This window comes from Ranitomeya variabilis, chromosome 3 (genome assembly GCF_051348905.1).
Source record: "Ranitomeya variabilis isolate aRanVar5 chromosome 3, aRanVar5.hap1, whole genome shotgun sequence".
NCBI lineage: Eukaryota > Metazoa > Chordata > Amphibia > Anura > Dendrobatidae > Ranitomeya > Ranitomeya variabilis.
In genome coordinates, this window is record NC_135234.1 from 72,690,782 (window position 1) to 72,710,847 (window position 20,066).

General features: G+C 44.1%; 1 protein-coding gene across 1 annotated transcript in view; it reads left to right on the forward strand.

Moving 5' to 3' along the window:
• Positions 1-699: 699 nt before the first annotated feature.
• TMEM45A (transmembrane protein 45A) overlaps positions 700-20,066 on the forward strand; it is a 45,750-nt gene continuing 26,383 nt past the window's right edge. Inside the window, exon 1 of the mRNA XM_077294154.1 lies at positions 700-834. The gene's annotated coding sequence lies outside the window, so the exon portion shown is untranslated. The remainder of the gene's footprint in view (positions 835-20,066) is intronic.

Consider the following 20,066-nt stretch of genomic DNA (forward strand, 5'->3'; position numbering starts at 1 on the left):
TATTTGTGGACTATGGCCTCGCTCATTGAACTCTGCAACACCTGCTCGTGGCCGGCAGAAAACAACGGCACCATGCAGTTTGTAAGGGGGTCTCGACATCACAGCGAAAGTCTGTGTAGACGTGTAAAACAGGAGTACCTCGCTCACGGCTACCGCCCCGCACCATGCTGTTAGGCTATTTTTTGGTCACTTTAAACCCTCCCCAAAAATGAAAGAGATCATAAAGTTATATGGACCCGAAAATTGTAATGATAAAAACAAGCCCTGATGCCACTCTATTGGTTGAAATAAAAAAGGCTTTTGGAAGCCAAGGAGCAAAAATTGAAAGTGAAAAGGTGATTAATGGAACTCTATTACCAAAATGTCCATTTAAACCTTTAGCCGCCCAAAATCAATCAGTGCATCTAGCTACTGTCTGTATGTGAATAGATAAGTAAGCCCCTTCTCCTACCGCATTGTGTGCACAGCCCCATCCCGCACAGCACAGCACAGCACAGCACAGCACAGCACAGCACAGCACAGCACAGCACAGCACAGCACAGCACAGCACAGCACAGCACAGCACAGCACATTTCCCAGCCTTTTACTGGCCGCATTACCTAATACCTGCCGCCAGGGGGAGCACACCGTACACGTGGAATATGCTGCCAATGTGATGGACAGGAGGGAGAACCAACCAGAGAGTTCGGGCGTCTGCCCGCCCCGCCCGTCTCCACCAATCATTATTGGCAATCCTGTTGATTTACTGTACTGTACAGTTAGAGGCGATGTATCCAGCTGTATCAGCGCTGCGCCCAGGAACACAGCCCTGCGCTCACTAACGACCGGGAGCTGGTGAGTTAACTTTTCCTGCAAAGTCCAGGCTGTATCTAATGGGGTATCTACGCTCTGGTATACAAGGTCTGGACTCTGGAGCCACTTGTGCCCCTGTGCTCGGTCCTGGTGCTTCATATGTCCCTTATTGATCCATAGTTGGACTCAGTTATAGAAGTTGTCAGATAGTTTAGTGTATAAGTCCAGGCACACAGACAAATCTATGAATTATCTATATACCTATCTATCTACACACTGTATAGGTAGGTAAGTATATAAATAATGTATATAAGCTGGGGGAACCTGTGATATATAATTGTACACACACAGTGCCATGGATCTCCCCAGTATATATATATGTACTTACCTACTTATATAGTGTATACAATGCTATGTGTCTCCCCAGTATATGTATATATATATATATATATACATATATATACCTACCTACCTATACAGTATATATACAGTGCTATGTGTCTCCTCAGTATATATATACCTACTTATACAGTATATACAGTGCTATGCATCTCCCCAGTATATGTATATATATACCTACTTATACAGTATATATACAGTGCTATGTGTCTTCTCAGCATATATATATATATATATATATGTATATATACATCTACTTATACAGTATATACAGGGCTCTGCATCTCCCCAGTATATATATATATATCTACTTGTACAGTATATACAGTGCTCTGCGTCTCCCCAGTATATGTATATACCTACTTGTACAGTATATACAGTGCTATGCGTCTCCCCAGTATATGTATATATATATATATATATATATATATATATATATATATATATATATATATATACACCTATTTATACAGTATATACAGAGCTCCTTGTCTCCCCAGCTCAGGCTATGCGCTCAGTCACGTACATAATGCCGGCAGTCACCTCCCTGTGATGTGTGCACTGATTGCTATGTAAACTATCTTCAGCTCCTGGAACTAAAGTGTCCATGTGCTGAGTACTGGGGTCCCTGGGACCTGGAACTCTGGAAGGAGCCCCTCTGTTTATCAATGAGAAAAAGACACAAATAAAAAAAAAAGCGTGTATATATTACATAGTATAGTATATAGTATTTATTTAACTCGGGTACAGCCCACAATTCCTTCACTATGAGATCACTGATCTCTCCCTCTCTGCACACTACATCGCCATATTGACCTGAGTAGGAGCCGTTAACAAGTGAATATAAATCAAACCTCCTACTAGGAAGTGGCTACCAGATTCTTCGCAGCATAGGCCATGTCATCTCTAGTGCCAAAATATTCACTTGTTCAATACATTTTTACTGTTGGGCTCCCAAAGCAGAGCTAGTGATGCACCGTGCCACTTCATTTCTGGGCACTTTGATGCAAACAAAAACAATGGAGTACATGTCCATAAATAATTAAATATAAATTTATTATATCGCAAAGTCACAAAAACCAATGAATACAAGTCAAATAGACATACAAATACACATCATTCAGCTAGAGAGAGCCGGGTAGCACAGACCAAAAAACTAATGTGGATCAGCCTAGACGTCCTTTTCAGCCATAAAGTGCCTAGTGCAAAAGTATACGGGTATAGTGCCCCAGGGTATAGTGAAAAAGCGTATAAGATACGTTTTTTATGAGCCCTGTACACAGGCTCAAAAGCGTCATAGCATTATGGATTCTCCCCAGGTTCTTACCCAAGTGCTGGACGTCAGGTTATGATCCACACCGTTGCCCCAACGCGCGTTTCACGTCGGCTTCGTCAGGGGGCGGTGCTGCTGGATATCTAAGGGCTTTATTTATAGGTCCCACTCTGATGGCTAATGCTTCCACCTGTTGCGGCGCATGTCAACCCCTCGCCCAGCCAGGTACTGCATCACAAACGGCTCCCAAGATGGCGCTGCGGTCCACAGCTCCGTCGAGATGACGTCACTGTACCGCACGCGTCATCCCACGGCGCCGCCCATAATGCCCCGGGACACAGACGGCAGAGGACATGGGCACTGTGGAGCAGGAAGGTAAAAAGTGCCGAGTGCGAGAATACAGGATGGGGAATGTATTAACCCATTACTGGGAGGAATTCTGCAATCCTGAAAAATAAGATAATAAGAAATGCAGGAAAGGGAAGAGAAGGTAAAAAGTGCTAAAGTGTGTGGATAAAGGATGGGGAGTGTATTAACCCATTACTGGGAAGAGTTCCACAATCCTGAACATGTAATAGAACACAGGAAAAGAAAAAGGAAGAAAACAAAAAAACTAAACGTGGTACAAAGTGATTTAAGTGCAGCTAAGAACCACTATTTCATTTAGTATATCCTAACTGATATCCTCCTATAAAATATATGACAACAAATACTCAGTTTAAAATAGGAAGAATAAAAAAACAGTCAATGTGGTAATAATAAATCCTAGTACATATATAAGTGTCAAAAGCGAATAAACGGCATATCATAAATACCATAAACATGTGAATAAACATATAAACTGCATATATTAATAACACATATATAATAAATGTGTAAAAATACGTGACACGTATTAATCATGATAAACGATGTTTCAAACAACTTCTTCCTCCACACAGGTTGTAGTTACACCAGAGACCCATATCTAGAAGATGTTTAAGGCGAAAGGCGACCCGCCGTTCATCTATTTGGTCACAGTTCATACACGCCTTCTCCGATAGAGGGACCAGATCAATAAAGCCATGAATGATACAAAGATAACACTAAATACAAATAGATAAAAAGAATTAATATTAAAAACAGAAGACACACAGCAACACAAAATACTAAAAAATGTAAATCCGGAGACTCCAGAAATGGGTACTATAAAAAGGAACTAAAGCTCAATTGTTCATTAAGGCCTGCTGGGGTCATAGTATTCAGTGTTGAAATCCAACGACATTCTCTCTGTGCCAACCTCTTTTTAGCATCACCTCCTCTAATGCCTAACCGAATCCTGTCAATACCCCAGGCCTTCAAATCTTTGGGATTACATTTATGGTATCGACGAAAATGTTTTGGAATAGGCTTAAGATCATTCTCATCCTCCACATCACGTGCTGCTGTTATGTCTCTAACGTGTTCGCGTATGCGAACACGCAGTTCTCTTGACGTCAATCCAATATACACTAACTTACATGTACAGACAGCATAATATACGTGAGTTGTATTGCATGTAATGTGTTCTTTAATTTGAAATTCACGTTTCCCATCGGATGAAGCAAAAAATACAGCTCTAACGAGATTTCTACACGCGAGACAGTCACCACATGGGAAAAAAACATTTTTTTGTCTCCCGGCCTTAAATGGGTCTGGTGTTTTGGCCACGTAGTGACTGTGTACGAGCATATCTCTCATATTACTGCTCCTACGTGCAGTCATTAGAGGTTGATCAGACAAACATCTTCCGAGCAATGGATCAGTGGTTAGGACGGGCCAATGTTTTTTTTAGAATATGTCTCATTTCATCCCATTTGTGATTGAAGGTAGACACAAACCTGGGTTGGTTGTCCCACAAATTTGAATTAGTCTTCCTCCTCTCAGCCAGGAGGTCATTCCTAGGCGTCCTTTTTGCCTTCATATAACCTTTTCTGACGGCACGCCCACTGTAGCCGCGCTGTCTAAAACGCTCCCCAATGTCCACAGCCTGCCTCTCAAAAAGTGAATCGGAGGCACAGATCCTTCGGGCCCGAAGGAACTGTCCTATGGGGATGGCTCTTATCGTGGAGGGTGGATGGGATGAGGTTGAATGCAAGAGTGCATTCACTGCGGTCTCCTTCCTATACATATCCGTGTAAATAAAGCCATTGTCTTGGACCCTCAACGTAATGTCAAGGAAGGAGATCTCGCTAGGATGATACAGATATGTGAGTCTGATGTTGGAGCCGTTGTTGTTCAACCCCACCATAAATTGTTGTAACTCCAGGACAGGGCCCCGCCATATAAACAAAACGTCATCGATGTATCTATACCAACCAAGAACTTGGGGGGCGGCCTGTGCGCCACCCTGGAAAATCTCACGTTCCCAAAAACCCAAAAATAAATTAGCATACGACGGCGCACAGGCCGCTCCCATGGCGGTACCCTGTCGCTGGAGAAAATACCGATCTTTAAAAACAAAAAAATTGTGTGTAAGGACGAACTCCAACAGCTCCAACACCAGCTCACGTAAATCTGGATCCAGATTGCTGGATTCCAGAAAAAACGTAGAAGCCCGCATCCCATCCACATGGCGGATGCTAGTGTATAGGGATTCAACATCCACCGTTACTAGTAACATATCCTTCTCCACGACAAGGCCATCCACCCGTCTCAGGACGTCCGTGGTGTCCCTGACATAGGAGGGCAGGGTCTCAACCTGAGGTTTTAAATAATGCTCAATGAATTTACATGTTGAATCACACAGCCCTCCCATGCCAGAGACAATGGGACGCCCCGGAGGAGAGACCAGATCTTTGTGGACCTTGGGGAGTAAGTAAAAGGTAGGTATCACCGGACATTGGACAAGAAGACCGTCCAGGATTTTTTTATTAATGATCCCCCTTTCAAATGCCATTTCAAGAATGTTTTGTAATTGGTTTTGGAAAATAGAGGATTTTGTGATAAAGGGGTATAAGTGTCTCGATTCCTTAATTGCCTAAATGCTTCTTTCTCGTACCTCTCCACTGGCCAGATGACCACATTTCCCCCCTTGTCAGCTGGTTTTATAACAACATCGTCCCACATTTTGATTTCCTGTAATGCCCCCCTCTGTGTGACAGTAAGATTGTCACGTTTTTTATAGTTAGTTATTTTGTTGAAATCCTACATCACCAACTTAACAAAAATTTCTACTTGGGGACAGAGTGACAAGGGGGGAAAAGTGGTACATCTGGCTGCTATAGGAGGTGGAGAGGCACTTACCCCTTCCACAAGAGACTCCCGTTCCAATTCCTCCAGATTTTTTAAGGTTTCTAGTTCAATGGGGTCAGTAATTTCAATATTTCCTGAAGAACGTAAATGTAGTCTTTTAAGAATAATCTTCCGGGCGAAGAGATGGAGATCTTTCAACGCTATAAGAGAGTCAAAATTGTTACATGGGGAAAAAGACAGACCCAGTCCCAACACCTCTTTTTGTGGGTCAGAGAGAACATGAGTGGACAAATTGATTACCTCCAATACATTAGTTTTCAATTTTTTATCCATTGGAGGAGATGTATTCATTTTCCGCTTATTTCTCAATCGTCCATTTCTCCCCTCATTACTTCTCTCCTGATCCCTTTTTGTCCAAGTGGATCTTATATTGTCAGTTCTCTGCATCCTATCCTCAGCTGAGGATACTGAGGAGATAGAAGTGGAACGACTTCTAGTAAGTGTTTTATTAAAAAAACTTTTGTTATGCCATTTATACACTCGGCCTTGCTGACGATCTGCCAGATCACGTTGATACTTCCTCGTTTTATTTTGTACCACTTCATTCTCCCATTTTTTTAGGAGTACATCAATCTCATCTTTAAATTTTGTCCCTGATTCTCCAACAAAGCATTTATTAATCTCTTCTTGTATTGTATTGAGTTCCACATCCAATTCTTTCAACTGTTTTTCGTTATGTTTGGACAATAATTCCATAAAACTCCTGGAACATACGGATGCAGCATCCTCCCATTGTTGAATAAAGTCTGTATCACTCACAGTAAAGGAGGGGAAAACTTGGACTCGGAGGCCCCGTGGAACCAGGCCACAACCAATATAGCGCTCCAGAAAGGCACTATTCCACCACAAACGCGTACGTTTGTTGAGCAGTTCCTTATATTTATTAGTCAGACCACTAGTGTCTCCGGCTTTAAAATCAACTGTGCCCCCAGCACTTTCGCTGAACACCTGATCAAGCTGGTTTAGCCACGCTTTTTCGCGTTCACGAAAATCCATTCCTTCCAAAATGGCTACTGTGAAAACACAGACAACAAAAGTATACGGGTATAGTGCCCCAGGGTATAGTGAAAAAGCGTATAAGATACGTTTTTTATGAGCCCTGTACACAGGCTCAAAAGCGTCATAGCATTATGAATTCTCCCCAGGTTCTTACCCAAGTGCTGGACGTCAGGTTATGATCCACACCGTTGCCCCAACGCGCGTTTCGCGTTGGCTTCGTCAGGGGGCGGTGCTGCTGGATATCTAAGGGCTTTATTTATAGGTCCCACTCTGATGGCTAATGCTTCCACCTGTTGCGGCGCATGTCAACCCCTCGCCCAGCCAGGTACTGCATCACAAACGGCGCCCAAGATGGCGCTGCTTTCCACAGCTCCGTCGCGATGACGTCACTGTACCGCACGCGTCATCCCACGGCGCCGCCCATAATGCCCCGGGACACATATTGTACTGTTACCAAAATTTTTTTCTCTGCATGCTCTTCCCATGGCGGTTTAGAGCATGCTGGTGAATTTTGGAAATGTACCCTCCATTTTGGGCTCATTTTTCTATACAGTTGGACTTTGAGGCCGGAGTCACACGAGCGTTTATTGTCACCTCCGAGAGAATCGGATCAGTTATGGTAATGACACTCCGATCACACTCTGATCCAAGAGTCAGCTTACTGTGATCTGATTCTATCGGATGAGAGAACCGTAGGGCAGGTGAGAAGAAGATGGAGAACAAGATTTCACCAGCTTCTCCATTGTGTCAGTCTGCGAAAATTGGATAATTTCAAAATCCCCTGACGACGCCAGTTGTCTGGTAAAACATGTTGGGGAGGCTTAAATAGAGTGACTTTTATTAGGGGATACCTTAGACCAGGGGTCCCCAACCTTTCTTACCTTGAGAGCCACATTCCGCTATGAAAGTTGGTCGAGAGCCACAATGCAGAAAAAGTCATAGAAAAACCTAGAGAAGGCACAAATAATAGCATGCAGATTTTCACTTTCACTCTATCCTTATGTATTTTACATTATTGTCATGCAAATTGCTTAGTCAAAGAGGACTTGAACTCTAGTGCCACCTATTGGAAGTAGCAATCTTAAAAGTCAATACCTTTAACAGTCCCATAAGATGCTTCATATATTATTGGCCCCATATACTGCTCCATATGTAATTGGCCCCATAAACTGCTCCATATGTAATTGGCCCCATAAGATGCTCCATATAGATTTGGCCCCATAAGATGCTCCATATAGAATTGGCCCCATAAGATGCTCCATATAGAATTGGCCCCATAAGATGCTCCATATTAAATTGGCCCCATTAAGAAGCTCCATATAGAATTGGCCCCATAAGATGCTCCCTATTAAATTGGCCCCATATAATGCTCCCTAAAGAATTGGCCCCATAAGATGCTCCCTATATTACTGGCCCCATAAGATGCTCCCTATAGAATTAGCCCCATATAATGCTCCATATATGGGCCCCTTCTGATGGTCCCCATATATGCTCCAAATATAAAAAAAAAAATGAAATACTCCCCTCTCGTTGCTTGTCGCTGCTCTGGACTCCTCAGCATCTTCCTGCTCTGCGCTGTAACTGCTCAGGCAGAGGGCGTGCACTGGTGACGTCATCGCGCCCTCAGACCTGATCGTCACAGTCAGAGGATGGAAGACGCTGCAGCGCTGGATCCGGGAGAAGTATCGCAAGTGCCGGGGCCTGGAGCAGGCGGGGGGTCCACTCGCGAGGGATGGCACTATAGCACGCCAGTGTCCCCAACACCGAGTGGGCCCCCTGCCTGCTCAGGGCCCCGGCACTTGCCCCGGGTGCTGACACTGGCCCTGGGCAGGTATTACATGCAGCAGGGCGGCTCCCTGGGGACTTCTTTTCTGTGACTCTCGGCGAGTCACATGTCGGGAGCAGGCGAGCCACATGTGGCTCACAAGCTACGGGTTGGGGACCCCTGCCTTAAAGAGTGGTAACTATGATATACAAGATGGAGATTGGTATTATCCCCTAGTTTGTCTGAACCACATACTGACCTCAGTGCTTTTAATTGTGTATTTCTCTTAAATAGTGTAAATGAAAGTTAAACTTTAATAGTCTTTAATTAGAGATTTTATTGCATTTTGGCCATTTGAAAATAATCGAAAAACGGACTGCACTCTGATGTCATCCAAGTGCAGTCAGATGTATTCCACGCACCCATAGACTTGAATATGGCTCTGCGCAATTTGATCCACTCGCTGCTATTTTATTCTCATTCCGAACCGACATGAGAAAAAAACGCTCATCAGTACTGCCCCATAGAACAACATTGGTCTGTGTTGTGAATTCTGTTTTTGGCTCCCTCTGGTGGCTACTGGTGGTACTGGTTGACTTTGGTCTTGTGTTTCCAGTGCACCTGTTTTCATCAGGAAGTTGGGAGTTTCCTATTTAGTCTGGCTTCTCAGTCACTCTAGTGCCGGCAATCAATGTTACCAGAGCATCTCTGTTGCTTGCTACCTGCTCCAAGTCTGCAATTCAGCTAAGTTGAAATCTTTGGCTTTTTGTGTTTGTTTTGTCCAGCATGCATTTATATTTCTCGTGCTGCTGGAAGCTCTAGTGATCTGAAATTACTACTCCGGTGTCATGAGTTGATAACGGAGTTAAGGTAGTTTCAGGATGGCTGCTTAGGGTTTTGAGGTAACCGCGAAGTCCTCTTTTGTATTTTCATCTATCTAGTCAGAGGGCCTCACTTTGCTGAATCTATATTCATACTGCGTTTGTGTTTTCCTCTTACCTAACCGTTATTACATGTGGGGGGCTACTATAACTTTTGGGGTTTCCCTGGAGGCAAGCCAGGTCTGTGTATTCCTCTTATAGGGGTAGTTAGCTCTCCGGCTGGCGCGAGGTGTCTAGGGATACAATGTAGGCACACCCCCTGGCTACTTTTATTTGCGTGTTAGGTTCAGCATCGCGGTTACCTGAGATACCATCTTCCTAGAGCTAGTCCGTTTTTGCCCATGTCCCTGCCATTGGGAATCATGACAGTATTGCCGGCCATAATGTATTAAAGGTATTGGCTAAAGAAGGAGAGAAAAAAAAGAAGTTTCTGACACTTTTTTTTTTACTCAGAGGTTCTGTCTAGCCATAATTGTAATCTGCTGTTTTTTGTTTTTTTTTCTCTCCTCTTAACCCCTGAATGGCTCAGATCTCTGCTGTTGAGAAATGGATATCCAGAGTTTAGCTTCTAATCTTAATACTCTTGCCTCTAAGGTTCAAAATATCCAAGACTATGTGATACATGCTCCTATGTCTGAACCCAAGATCCCTATACCTGAGTTCTTTTCTGGAGATAGATCTCGCTTTTTGAATTTTAAGCACAATTGTAAATTGTATCTTTCTCTGAGATCTCGTTCCGCTGGAGACCCCGCTCAGCAGGTTAAAATTGTTATTGCCTTGTTGCGGGGTGACCCCCAGAATTGGGCATTTGCATTGGCACCAGGGGATCCTGCGCTGCTCAATGTGGATGCGTTTTTTCTGGCACTGGGGTTGCTCTATGAGGAACCTAATTTGGAGATTCAGGCTGAAAAGGCCTTGCTAGCCCTCTCTCAAGGGCATGATGAAGCTGAAGTATATTGTCAAAAATTTCGAAAATGGTCTGTGCTTACTCAGTGGAATGAGTGCGCCCTGGCGGCGAATTTCAGAGAAGGTCTCTCTGACGCCGTTAAAGATGTCATGGTGGGGTTTCCTACGCCCACAGGTCTGAATGAATCCATGACTATGGCTATTCAGATTGATCGGCGTTTGCGGGAGCGCAAACCTGTGCACCATTTGGCGGTGTCTTCTGAGCAGGCACCGGAGATTATGCAATGTGATAGAATTCTGTCCAGAAGTGAACGGCAGAATTATAGGCGTAAAAATGGGTTGTGCTTCTACTGTGGTGATTCTGCTCATGTTATATCAGCATGCTCTAAACGCACAAAAAAGGGTGATAAGTCTTTTGCAATTGGCACCTTACAGTCTAAGTTTATTTTGTCTGTAACTTTGATCTGTTCATTATCAACTATTACTGTGGATGCCTATGTGGATTCTGGCGCTTCCTTGAGTCTTATGGATTGGTCCTTTGCCAGACGTTGTGGGTTTAGCCTAGAGCCTTTGGAAGTTCCTATCCCTCTGAAGGGTATCGACTCCACACCTTTGGCTAGGAATAAACCACAGTTCTGGACACAAGTGACTATGTGTATGACTCCTGACCATCGGGAGGTGATTCGCTTCCTTGTGTTGCATAACTTGCATGATGTCTTAGTGCTTGGATTGCCATGGTTGCAAACTCATAATCCAGTCCTTGACTGGAAAACAATGTCTGTGTTAAGCTGGGGATGTCAGGGGGCTCATGGGGAAGTACCTTTGGTTTCCATTGCTTCATCTACTCCCTCTGAAATTCCGGCATTTTTGTCTGATTATGGTGATGTTTTTGAGGAGCCTAAACTTAGTTCTCTCCCCCCTCACCGGGATTGCGATTGTGCTATAGACTTGATTCCGGGCAGCAAGTTTCCCAAGGGTCGTTTGTTCAATCTATCTGTGCCTGAGCATGCTGCTATGCGAGAGTATATTAAGGAGTCCTTGGAAAAGGGGCATATCCGTCCATCCTCATCCCCTTTAGGAGCAGGTTTTTTTTTTTGTGGGTAAAAAAGATGGCTCCCTGAGGCCCTGTATTGATTATCGCCTGTTGAATAAGATTACAGTCAAATACCAGTATCCTTTGCCACTACTGACTGATTTATTTGCTCGTATTAAAGGGGCAAAGTGGTTCTCTAAGGTTGATCTTCGGGGTGCGTATAATTTGGTGCAGATCAAGCAGGGAGATGAGTGGAAAACTGCATTTAATACGCCCGAGGGCCATTTTGAGTATTTGGTAATGCCTTTTGGTCTTTCTAATGCTCCTTCAGTCTTTCAGTCCTTTGTGCACGATATTTTCCGTAAATACCTGGATAAATTTATGATTGTGTATTTGGATGATATTTTGATTTTTTCGGATGACTGGGAGTCGCATGTTCAACAGGTTAGGAAGGTTTTTCAGGTTTTGCGGTCCAATTCTCTGTTTGTAAAGGGTTCAAAGTGTATCTTTGGGGTTCAGAAGATCTCCTTTTTGGGGTATATTTTTTCCCCTTCTTCTGTTGAGATGGATCCTGTCAAGGTTCGGGCTATTTGTGATTGGACGCAGCCTACTTCCCTGAAGAGTCTTCAGAAGTTCTTGGGCTTTGCTAATTTCTATCGTCGATTTATAACTGGGTTTTCAAGTGTTGCTAAACCTCTGACTGATTTGACTAAGAAGGGTGCTGATGTTGCCAATTGGTCCTCTGCGGCTGTGGAGGCCTTTCGGGAGCTTAAGCGCCGCTTTTCTTCTGCCCCTGTGTTGCGCCAGCCTGATGTTTCGCTCCCTTTTCAGGTTGAGGTTGATGCTTCCGAGATTGGAGCGGGGGCGGTTTTGTCGCAGAAAAGTCCCGATTGCTCAGTGATGAGACCATGTGCATTTTTCTCTCGAAAGTTTTCACCCGCCGAGCGAAATTATGATGTCGGTAATCGGGAGCTCTTGGCTATGAAGTGGGCATTTGAGGAGTGGCGTCATTGGCTTGAGGGTGCTAGACATCAGGTGGTGGTCTTGGCTGATCACAAGAATCTGATTTACCTTGAGTCCGCCAGGCGTCTGAATCCTAGACAGGCGCGCTGGTCATTGTTTTTCTCTCGGTTTAATTTTGTGGTTTCATACTTGCCGGGCTCGAAAAATGTGAAGGCAGATGCTCTTTCTAGGAGTTTTGAGCCTGACTCCTCTGGTGATTCTGAGCCTACGGGTATCCTTAAGGATGGAGTGATTTTGTCTGCTGTCTCCCCAGACTTGCGACGTGCTTTGCAGGAGTTTCAGACTGATAGGCCTGATCGTTGTCCGTCTGGGAGATTGTTTGTTCCAGATGAGTGGACCAGTAGAGTCATCTCAGAGGTTCATTCTTCTGTGTTGGCGGGCCACCCTGGAATTTTTGGTACCAGAGATTTGGTGGCCAGGTCCTTCTGGTGGCCTTCCCTGTCTCGGGATGTGCGTACCTTTGTACAGTCTTGTGATGTTTGTGCTCGGGCCAAGCCTTGCTGTTCTCGGGCTAGTGGATTGTTGTTGTCCTTGCCTATTCCAAAGAGGCCGTGGACGCACATCTCTATGGACTTTATCTCGGATCTCCCGGTTTCTCAGAAAATGTCCGTCATTTGGGTGGTGTGTGACCGTTTTTCTAAGATGGTTCATTTGGTACCCTTGCCCAAATTGCCTTCTTCATCGGAGTTGGTTCCTTTATTTTTTCAGAATGTGGTTCGCTTACATGGTATCCCAGAAAACATCGTGTCTGACAGAGGATCTCAATTTGTGTCTAGGTTCTGGCGAGCGTTCTGTGCCAGGATGGGCATTGATTTGTCTTTTTCATCTGCGTTCCATCCTCAGACTAATGGCCAGACGGAGCGAACTAACCAGACCTTGGAGACGTATTTGAGGTGTTTTGTGTCTGCTGATCAGGATGATTGGGTCGCCTTTTTGCCGTTGGCAGAGTTTGCCCTCAATAATCGGGCCAGTTCTGCTACTCTGGTTTCTCCTTTCTTTTGCAATTCAGGGTTTCACCCTCGTTTTTCGTCTGGTCAGGTGGAGTCTTCGGATTGTCCTGGAGTGGATTCGGTGGTGGATAGACTGCACCGGATTTGGAGTCATGTGGTGGACAATTTGAAGTTGTCTCAGGAGAAGACTCAGCAGTTTGCTAATCGTCATCGTCGTGTGGGTCATCATCTCCGTGTTGGAGACTTGGTGTGGTTGTCTTCTCGTTTTGTCCCTATGAAGGTCTCTTCTCCTAAGTTCAAACCTCGGTTCATAGGTCCTTATAGGATTTTGGAGATTCTTAATCCTGTATCTTTTCGTTTGGACCTTCCAGCATCTTTCACCATTCATAATGTTTTCCATAGGTCGTTGTTGCGGAGGTACGAGGTATCGGTTGTTCTTTCTGTTGAGCCTCCTGCTCCTGTGCTGGTGGAGGGTGAATTGGAGTATGTTGTGGAGAAGATTTTGGACTCTCGTATTTCCAGACGGAGACTTCAATATCTGGTTAAATGGAAGGGATACGGTCAGGAGGATAATTCTTGGGTGACTGCCTCTGATGTTCATGCCTCTGATTTGGTTCGCGCCTTTCATAGGGCGCATCCAGATCGCCCTGGTGGTTCTCATGAGGGTTCGGTGCCCCCTCCTTAAGGGGGGGGTACTGTTGTGAATTCTGTTTTTGGCTCCCTCTGGTGGCTACTGGTGGTACTGGTTGACTTTGGTCTTGTGTTTCCAGTGCACCTGTTTTCATCAGGAAGTTGGGAGTTTCCTATTTAGTCTGGCTTCTCAGTCACTCTAGTGCCGGCAATCAATGTTACCAGAGCATCTCTGTTGCTTGCTACCTGCTCCAAGTCTGCAATTCAGCTAAGTTGAAATCTTTGGCTTTTTGTGTTTGTTTTGTCCAGCATGCATTTATATTTCTCGTGCTGCTGGAAGCTCTAGTGATCTGAAATTACTACTCCGGTGTCATGAGTTGATAACGGAGTTAAGGTAGTTTCAGGATGGCTGCTTAGGGTTTTGAGGTAACCGCGAAGTCCTCTTTTGTATTTTCATCTATCTAGTCAGAGGGCCTCACTTTGCTGAATCTATATTCATACTGCGTTTGTGTTTTTCTCTTACCTAACCGTTATTACATGTGGGGGGCTACTATAACTTTTGGGGTTTCCCTGGAGGCAAGCCAGGTCTGTGTATTCCTCTTATAGGGGTAGTTAGCTCTCCGGCTGGCGCGAGGTGTCTAGGGATACAACGTAGGCACACCCCCTGGCTACTTTTATTTGCGTGTTAGGTTCAGCATCGCGGTTACCTGAGATACCATCTTCCTAGAGCTAGTCCGTTTTTGCCCATGTCCCTGCCATTGGGAATCATGACAGGTCTGACTGCTATCCAGTAAAACATCTACTATATAATCGTCTAATTCTGCCTGTCTGTAACGGAAATCCTGCGTCGCTGAATGTTTTAGTCCAGGTCTGGGAGGAGATCCCTCAGGAGACCATCCACCGTCTCATCAGGAGCATGCTCAAGCGTTGTAGGGAGGTCGAACAGGCACGTGGAGACCACACACACTACTGAGCATCATTTCCTTGTCTTGAGGCATTTCCACTGAAGTTGGATCAGCCTGTAACTTCATTTTCCACTTTGATTTTGAGCATCATTCCAACTCCAGACCTCCGTGGGATATTAGTTGTGATTTACGTTGATAATTTTTAGGTTTTTATTGTTCTCGACACATTCCACTATGTAATGAATAAAGATTTACAACTGTAATATTTCATTCAGTGATATCTAGGATTTGGGATTTTACAGTTCCCTTTACATTACTGTGTATATATATACCTGTGTGAGAGAGGCCTGACACTGACTATACAGTCTCAAAGGAAGGAAGGAAGCACTCAGTTAGACATTATAATTTATAAGAAAAATGTATCCTAGCAATGGACGGGGACCACATGGAGGGTATCGTATTTATACAACCTGCCAATGAAGCAGTGCTGCGCCCATAGAAATGACGCTTTCAGACCTCAGCAAACAAGATATTTTGTGAAAACGAAATAATAGGAATGTAAATCTGGAAAATAAGGCAAAATATTATAATAATTATTTATAATAATACAAAAACAACCCATATTTGTAGTAAACTATATACTGTATATATGATATATTCATTTTACAGTTAGAAAATCTATCATTTCCATGCCTCAGCCCATGAAATACAATGTGATAATAGTTTTTGCATATCTAGTGACCTTTATGTATCATATTGTTTCTCTGAAGAATGATTGATCTATGTGGCTTCACATGAATGTTCTAGAGTTTACAAAAGGCAACGAATGTGTCTGTAATGCTCATGGACCATAAAAAAAACCACTCGCGGTGTCCTATGAACACTGAGAATGATAGCTCGGCCGCGCTAGGGGATTGAGGGCTGGCTGAGCGGTCAGGATTGTGAGTGACAGCTCTACCGTCCAATCTGAGGCAGAGGTGTGAGTATTGTGAATGACAGCTTAGCCGTCCTATCTCCAGGTGTCATCCTTTCTGGGCTATTTAACACTTTGACAATAGACAATTGCCAATTGTAGCTTTGCTCAAATGGTGTATATTTGTCCTGTGCTCTGAGTATTCTGATCTCCATTGCAGACCTTGGATTTACCTTTGACCATCCCTTTGTCTTGATCCGCTACCTTCCTGATACTCTGACCTCGAACTATGACCTGACTACACGTTTGTCTTGTCCCTTTGTCTATTAAGAGCCTCCTTGGTGCTGACCCCGGACCTCTTGACTATCCTGCCTCATGGCAAGTCTGTGACTAGTGACTAGCGTAACAGCGCAGTTATCTAGCCCGGCTCTCTTTTCTCCTTGGACTCATTCTAATCTAAGAAATTACTATGTGATATGTAGAAAAACATTTAAGCCCTGATTCAGCAAGCTGTTTTTACCAGAATTTTGACATAAAACAGCTTGAAATGCTGCTGTTGTTTTTGGTGCAGCCCATTTTTGGCATATTCTGACATATGTAGGATACAAGAGAGCCGCCAGTGAATTAGAATTACATCATAAACCTGCCTTGTACACGAGCCCCTTTCCAAATAAACAAGACTGAAGTTGGCAATATTCAAAGAAATTGGAGACTGGACTTTTCATAATGCAGCCTCTTATATGTTTCCAGTATCCACAAATCTAGAAGGTCTGGTTGAGCCCTTTGAATCAAAGGCCAAGAGCAGAGGGTTAGTTTGTAGATAACCCAATATGAAATACGGAAATATAAGTAGAAAGAGAGAGACCTGATAAGCTAGGAAGCTGCAGAACCTAATAATGAACATTATAAGGGGAATTATAAAAAGTGTTTCAAAGCATCCCAGATGTAGACTATGAGTACAAAGTTTTTAATGAGGTTTTGGTTGAGTGGAATATCTTCAAATCCACCTCCAAATGTCAAAACTTCTCAAAAACTTTGAGCTTCTGCTCTGAAAACTCTTTAAAAAGACTCAGTGTGCATATATCCTTAGGTTATGCTCACATGGAGTCCTTTCGGAGCAGAAACTGAGCGGAAACTCAAAGATTTTCAGGAGTTTTGAGATTTGGAGAGTTTACGCTCATTTTCCACACAGTTTCTGCTCCAAAAACCATGTGGGCGCATAGCCTTAGGGTGAATTCAGAAAAAAAAACCATTGACATGAAGCAGAATTTTTTTTATACCTTGGCTGATCTGTATGGGAGAACTCTTCATTTTTCCTGTAGTGCCCCCATAGGAAAAATGAAGAATTACACCATTCCACTGAAATAAACAGGGTGTCTATGTAACGCAGAGATGTTTTGGGTCCTCCAGTTCAAGAGTCCCTCTATGTAGCTTCTTCGAGAGTTCCGAATGGGGAATTGCCCACTATTACCGCAGAATCCTCTAATACTGCAGTAGAAAATACATTGTCTGAACCAAACAGTTCTTTTAATTGTTAATTTTCATATTTATCACAAAGCCTCAATGGAGATCAGGCAAAATACACAGTTTCTGCCCCGATTTCCTAATCGGGTTTGGTTCATTACAGATGAATATTCCTCCTGATTTGTCAGGTTTTCTTTGATCATTCTGTTTGAAGGTAATTTGAAAGGATTAGAGAAAGAAATATGCTTCCCGTATAATGTCTACAGCTCAGCAGTTTATAGATGATAATTTATGTCCAAAGTCCAGTTGTCATAGTGAGAAGTCGTAAAGATTGGGAGTAGGTGACGTTCTCAGTACTCAGTACCGATCTGGGGCTGACGTCACTTCAAGGCGCAGTGTAGTGAGCAATGCCACATAGCATACTCTAGATCCAAAATCTTACAGACTGACTTTTATAAAGTTGGCATCTCCTGACAGTGCCAAGTTCTGAATCAATGAGCTTATTCAGTACAACACATACTAATAGCAATATGCGTTTAAATATACTGATAGGTCACCTCTTTCACAAATGGGTCTTATTTTATGTAAAGTACTCAATGGTGTAACTTGAAGCTCATGGAGACCAATTCAAAATCTTCAAAAGGGCCTTTAAGGGGTTATTCCCTTTCCAAATAAACAAGCTATTCCTTATCTTTGGGATAGGAGATTACTTGCTTATTGCTGGGGGACTGTCAATGATTCAGAGATTGGGGCTTTAGAACCCTGAGACCTGGGCTTTGTAACCCTGCATTGAATCAAGTGGAGGTGCGCATGCTCAGCCTCTGCTCTTCTCATTGTCTATGGGACTAGCAGAGTGCTACAATTTGGAGTCCCATAGAAAATAAATGGAGCCAAGCCACGCATTCGCATCCGTGCTTCATTCAGGATTGTGCTCCTGAGTGGAGCCCAGGTTCTAAATCCTTGATCTCAGAATCCAAGCTGTCGGACTCCCAGCGAAAGTAAGCTATACTTTAATAATAGGGTATTCCTTTTTTTGAGAGGGAATAAGCCTTTAATAATATTGGTGTACCATTTGTATTAAAGCAAGGGTTGAGAACAGCTGGCCCATGGGTAATATTAGGTCCACTAAATTATTTGGTCTGGCCCTACCAAGGCAACCATTTCTGCACAGTAACTGGCCCTTCTGACGGCACAGGCGTCTATTCTCTACAGCGCGTACATCCACACTTACACCCAAAAGACATGCCCAAACCATTTCTGCCACATCCTCATCACTCACATCCCCCTCATTAAGTCTTGGTGGAAGCTTTGGTGTGCAATCCCTAGCGCCCCCCCCTCAGTAAAGCTGCATTTACACTGAAAGTTTATCTTGAATGGGCATTATTAGAAACACTCGTTTCACAATAATCTTTCAATGTAGCCAGGCTGCCGATCATCCGATGACTGAGTAAAACACGCATTCATTGAGCGAAATGATCTTTTACGCAGTTCAAAACATTGTTGTTGGCGGCGCGTCGTCTTGTGTAATAAGGGCAGCACGGTGGCGCAGTGGTTAGTACAGCAGCCTTGCAGCGCTGGGGTCCTAGGTTCAAATCCCACCAAGGACACTATCTGCAAAGAGTTTGTATGTTCTCTCCGTGTTTGCGTGGGTTTCCTCCGGGTACTCCGGTTTCCTCCCACATTCCAAAGACATACTGATAGGGAATTTAGATTGTGAGCCCCATCGGGGACAGCGATGATAATGTGTGCAATTTGTAAAGCGCTGTGGAATATGTTAGCGCTATATAAAAATAAAGATTATTATTATTAAGGACTCATGCTACCAATAACAATAGCAGCTTACCGTGTATATGTCGACCTGAGTATAAGCCGTGGCATCTAATTATGCCACAAAAAACTGGAAAAATGTACTGACTCGTGTATAAGCCGGGTATGCATTGGCCCCTCATCCTTATCCTGGTATGCATGACTCCCCATCCCTGTCCTTGTATGCACGGTTCCTCATCGCTATCCTTGTATGCATAGCTCCTTATCCCCGTCCATGTCTGCATGGCTCCCCATCCCTATCCCAGTATGCTTGGTTCCTCATCCCTATCCTTGTATGCATGGCTCCTCATCCCTAATGCATGGTTCCTCATCCGTATCCTTGTATACGTAACTCCCCATGAGAAAAGCATTAAACCCCCCCAAAACTCCTACTTACCATCCATGCGTGTCCTCGCAGCTTCTTGTACCAGCACCCAGCTCCTGCAGCCAAGCATTCAAGTGTTCCCACTCATTAAGGTAATGAATATTCACCTCTCTCCACTCAGTGGGGACACTTAATCGCTTGGCCGCAGGAGCTGCTGGAAGCCAGAACAAGATGCTGTGAGGGCGCGCAGTGAAGGTAAGTAGGAGGGTTTTTTTTATTTTTTTTACAGCTGCTGGAAGTCGGCGACTACGGCTGTAACTGTGCGCTCTGTAAGAGAAATGAATATTCATTGCCAGTGCAGTGAATATTAATTTCTCTTAAGCAGTGGGCACAGTTACAGCCGTAGCCGCCGGCTCCTGCGTCCTGTGACCTGCTGCTCCGCCACTCCCCCTCCCCCACCAGTTTCTGGGACAATGACTCGTGTATAAGCCGAGGCGGGCGTTTTCAGCACAAAAAAAAGTGCTGAAAAACTCAGCTTATACACAAGTATATACGGTATGTTCACTGAAATATCTATTACTGCAACCCCTGGAAGTACCCCAGAGGGCTGTACTGGGACTGTGAAACACTAGATTAGATAAAAAATGGACCAACAAATAAGGCTACTTTCACACTAGCGTCGGCGTCGGCCCCGGCCCGTCTCAGTGCATCGTGCCGACGTACCGACGC